Raw genomic sequence first — 4,911 nt, 5'->3', positions numbered from 1 at the left:
TTTTATGATAACAATCAGCGAATATCGAAAAGTGCAATGATTATTTACAGGGTTTGCTACAGTGCAGCAAAATTAATTCGGCTACAGTGCAGTAATTTGTTTTAAGTAAAATCTGACCTTTAATCTCTTTTAGGGGTGTCAATGGTACCTTTTAAGCTGTTTACCCAACCAGTATCGTATTCGATAAGGCGGGTATGGGTAAGAATTTTTTTTCGTTAAATAAATGGGTAATGATATGGGTAATGACTATTTCGTACCCGTTACCCTATAGGGTAATTATAAAATCCAAATATATATTCAATTCAATTTCCAACCCATTTAAATGTATATTTAATTCAATTTCTAACCCACTTAAATGTATATTCATGTTTTTGAATTTTATTCTTTATAAAAAATAATTTAGTTGGAATTAATTGCACATTTATTTTATTTTTTATTAGAAATGCAATTATATATGTGTTAATATGAATGAGTTTTTGATGTTTAATTTGTAAAATATAATAAAACTAATTATTATACTAGTATTATCCATTATTCACCCGCTACCGTTTCGTTACCTGATAATATTAACGGGTAAGGGTAGGGTAGAGTAAGATCAATTTTTAATGGGTATGGGTAGAGTATGGGTAAGGTCAATTTTAATGGGTATGAGTATGAAAATGTCTCCACCCGACCCGTACCGTACCCATTGACACCCCTAATCTCTTTGTCTCCAATTTTAAGTTATTTAGGGTAAAATTGTCATTTTCACTTTTTTCCTGACTCCGTTATCTCTTTCTCTGATCTCTTCTCTCATCCCAAAAGTTTTGCTAATCCCAACTGATCTCTTCCTCTCACCCCTAAAAATCGCGGCTGATCCTTTTGAACGGAGAAGAGATAAGAGAAATCGCGGCGGGGTTGAACAAAATCGTGGCTGATCCATTGGAACGGAGAAGAGAGCAGAGAAATCGCGTTGCCGCCTCTGCTGCTCGGTGCTCGTGATATTGTTCTCATTTTTTTTTCTCTTGGCAAATCGTAAAACCCCATTCCTCTTACCGTTCCACATTGTTTTCAATTAACTCAACTCAATTCCGCTGGAATTGAAAAGTCTTTTTTTTTTTTTCAATTATCTCTTTCACTTGCCAAAGATCCTTGAGAAATTCTAATACGTTTATCTCAATTCCGCATGATTTAATTAGTTAACTTTTCTTTTTTCAAGTTTAAGTTCCAACTTTTGTTGAATTTGATACCGAACTTCTACAACAGGAGCCAATTTGATTTTTCTTTAAGCAAATACACATCAAAAGATTGACGAGGCTTGAGAGAATTGAATTTTTAACTTTCGTCTAACTAGTGTTTGTTAGATGTTTTCTGGTTAGCTTGCATATAACTTTTCATTAAATCTTTGTAATTTAAGCAAATGGACATCATTCTATTCTTAGCTGTGCACTTGTTTTTTGTTTTCAGACGAACAAATTTTCGAAGAGCAATCTAGTTGGATATTGCAAGCTTAATCTCAGCACTTTTTGCCTACTTCACCTTAGTTTCATTGTCGTACTTTATAATAGGAGACCCTTATTTCAAATAAAGGATATAATTGACTCTCTAGGGCATATGCCATACTTGAAAATTTAACATGTTTCACAAAAAAGAGAGAAAATTCTTACAACTCTGATATGAATCTGACTAGACTTCTTATATATTTCATCTAATATTTTACACATTGTATTGTTGTCAATTTAATATATAGGCATGCTGTCTCAGCAATAATGGCACATGATGAAACTAGTGACCTGGACTACTTACTGTTCTTCTACTAAGGGTTTTTGCCTTATCATGGCAATTTTATGGGGAAAATGTTGGAGAAGCAGTTCATTTTGGGGATTTCCCTAATTGCCGGTTTGGTGTGTACTGGGTTAATGAAGGCTGTATTATAGGGGCATTTTTGGAAGGCGGAGGCAAAGATGAATACGAAGCCATGTCTAAGGTGGTCAAGACAAGAGCCAAAGTGTCCAATGTACGTGAGTTGGAGAAACTAGGGTTGGGATTTGCTTTAAGAGAGACAAAAGTTGATTGAGAGTACTAGTAAACAGTGCAGGTACATGTACTGGTATGGGTGCAATTATGGAGAAGCCACTGCAGGAGTTGCGATAGCAGCTTCCATAGCAGAATTTGCATATTGGTGTGGGGTAAGGCGTCACTGGCGGGGAAGAGTATTGTGCAATGCGTTGTTGCTTGTATTGTTATTTAAATTTTAATTCACCATTTGAAGGGTGTGATTGTATAATGGACAGGAGAGACGCAGAACTGGGTTTCTAGTTTTATAGAAAAATAAAATATAGTTGAATTGAATAAACACTTGTAAATTATCAAACGCAACCATGCTTGTATAGTAATGATATCTGTTATATTATGTGTCACATGTTGATTGTTTGCTTCTCCATCTTTTAAATAAATCTTTTATATAGTAATAACATTGCATGTATCATTTTTTTTCTCAAGTTCTTACCATTCGAAGAAATTTATATAACATTACTTTTTGTTTGTTTTTTTCAAAATGTTCATTTGTAAAATAATGACATAAGTATGACTCTATTCTTTTTTTCTTAAGTTGATTGATTTTTATTTTTTATTTTTCTAAAAAGAAAGAAAGTCTTGAGATACTGTTACTAAGAGAATCTCTATTTGTGCAATTAATAAGCAATTTGTAATACATGTGGGAGTAAAAATGATAGACAAATAATATATTAAATACATAGAAACATCCATTACAACATATGAAATGTAGAAAAAAACAACAAAATATAAAAGGCTTCAAATTAAATCACATACAACTAGTCTCAATGAGAAAAAGAAATAAAATAGCAAACAACATACTGCCAAACTCATACCAGTAATCCTAGTTGCGTACCAGTAGGATCATAACACCATACCAGCCATCACTCCTCTCTACTATTACATCATTTTTCTTTATTTTTGCAATGTCATAACCCTTCTACTTGTCATCAGAACCAGTCAGCCATTGTCTTATGATCACTACTTAAAATTACTGTTCTAAATGAGAGCATGTGAGAAAAGAGTTATGCAAAGATACAAGGTCTACAATGAGAAAGCAGTATTCTAATAACAGCTGACATCTCCCTTTTGAGTTGATGATTTGATCCATGGTCGCCAGGTTTGATAAATGGGGTAATTAAACAGTATGCTCCCATGTCAAACAAACCAAGGCCAATCTTGTGCCAGTAAGGAAACCAAACAAAACCAATTGAGGTACCTACTGGTATATATTTATTTCTCCAAGTACTACACCAGCAACTGTCTGCTTCGGGCCCCTATGTGGCAGATCATACCACCTGTATTGAGATTGTATATAGGTAACTGTCCAGAAATGCATGCAATGATGAATTCCTTGCCATTGGATTGAAAAAGAAGAAAATAATCAATGTGGGCAGGAGAATAATACTTCATAAGATCTTATTTATTCTCAATGTTTAAGTCATAAGCTTATATAAAAAAAATTAGAAATTGAAATATCTAACTTTGCATGGTCATTTATTTCTTCTGGTTCATTGCTTCAAAAATTATCAAAGCAAAATTACCCACTAAGCACTAATCAGACTAATGAACCCTTGATCATCCCATTTATAATCCACCATTACGTTTCATCAGATTACCCAATTACTTCAGCCTCCTTACATTTGAGGTACAAAAGAAAACATTTACCAATTAATAAACACAAGCAATACTTCCTTTCTAGAAATCCCTTAATTTCAACTTGAGCAATCTCGTGAGCTCATCGTTGAGCAAATCAAGGACCGCTTGACCCATCAGATCCTTCTCCTAGGGTTTTAGAATCGGAATGCGATATCTGAGTCATCAGTGGCGTTAGTGGTGCCTGGGCTCAGAGAGTGAGACAGCGGGGTAGGTTTGTGCTCAGTGCTCGGGCTAAGAGAGAGAGTGGATTTTGGACACAGTGCTCGGTAGAGAGAGAGAGCGAAAAAAATGGCGGAGAGGGGCGGCGTTTGCTCGGCTGCCCATACAGACAGGAGGAGGGGGTGGGCACGTCCGTTTAAAAACGGCGAAGAGGGAGAGGTGGAGAGGATATGTCTGAGAGTATGAAATACGCGGTTCATTATAAAATGACCAATTTGGCCTTCCGACTAGCATTTCTGTTAAATATAACGAAGAAATACTGTTAAAATTTCTAATAATCACACTTGTTCGATTATAAAATGAAGGGTTATTTTTTTTGCTGTACTACAGCCAAAATCCATATACTGCACTGTAGACAACCCCTTATTTACAAGGTCAAAGCTTTTGATTTTGGAAGCACCTAACTAAGATTTATACTGTTATGTTTTATGTTTTAAGTTTGATTTTTCTTTTTTCTTTTTGGGGTTTCTTTTTCATGAATTCAGATTTCAATCATGAATAAGCACTTTGCATGGCTTGCTGTGTCTGCATGTTGAGTGATGATTGAAGAACAATATTTTATTTTGCTTTTATTATGTTATTTCGATTCACGAAATGTTATCAATCTTTGGTTTATTTTCTTGTTGGATGGAATTATGTAATGTGATATATTTCCATTTTGTGTTAGCGGATGTGATTGGCGAAGTATTCGTGTAATATGTTTAGTTACTTGTCTATCATTGCACATCACCATTAAAGGTGCGAATCTCTGTTGATGTCCTATTTTATCATTTAATTTCCTATGTAATCAAATTAACTATACACAACTTGAGTAGACGAAGGAGGAGTTTAGACTTTAAACATAGAGATGAAGAAGATGAAATTTCTCTTTTCTTTTTTCTTCTCTTTTATTCAATTTTTCTCATTCATGGGGAGATCTCCATTTAAAATGAAAGGGTCTATTTGTCTAAATTACAAATTTAGTATATTAAAGGGATAAAAGAAAGGATATTAAGTTTT

At 34.2% G+C, this 4,911-nt stretch overlaps 2 long non-coding RNA genes across 2 annotated transcripts; one reads left to right on the top strand and one right to left on the bottom strand.

The window, feature by feature from the left end:
- The first annotated feature begins 768 nt into the window (after positions 1–768).
- On the top strand, positions 769–2,459 carry LOC144557044 (uncharacterized). The gene is made up of 2 exons (XR_013512536.1): positions 769–1,014; positions 1,730–2,459. It is a non-coding gene; the product is annotated as an uncharacterized LOC144557044 (long non-coding RNA).
- A 325-nt stretch (positions 2,460–2,784) lies between these two features.
- Positions 2,785–4,039, bottom strand: LOC144557517 (uncharacterized). The gene is made up of 2 exons (XR_013512685.1): positions 3,726–4,039; positions 2,785–3,387 (listed from the first exon to the last, which is right to left on the bottom strand). It is a non-coding gene; the product is annotated as an uncharacterized LOC144557517 (long non-coding RNA).
- Positions 4,040–4,911: the final 872 nt, after the last annotated feature.

This window comes from Carex rostrata, chromosome 7 (assembly GCF_964058835.1).
Source record: "Carex rostrata chromosome 7, lpCarRost1.2, whole genome shotgun sequence".
Classification (NCBI taxonomy): domain Eukaryota; kingdom Viridiplantae; phylum Streptophyta; class Magnoliopsida; order Poales; family Cyperaceae; genus Carex; species Carex rostrata.
Note: the sequence above shows the minus strand (reverse complement) of the source record. Positions and strands in the feature narration are given on the sequence as shown.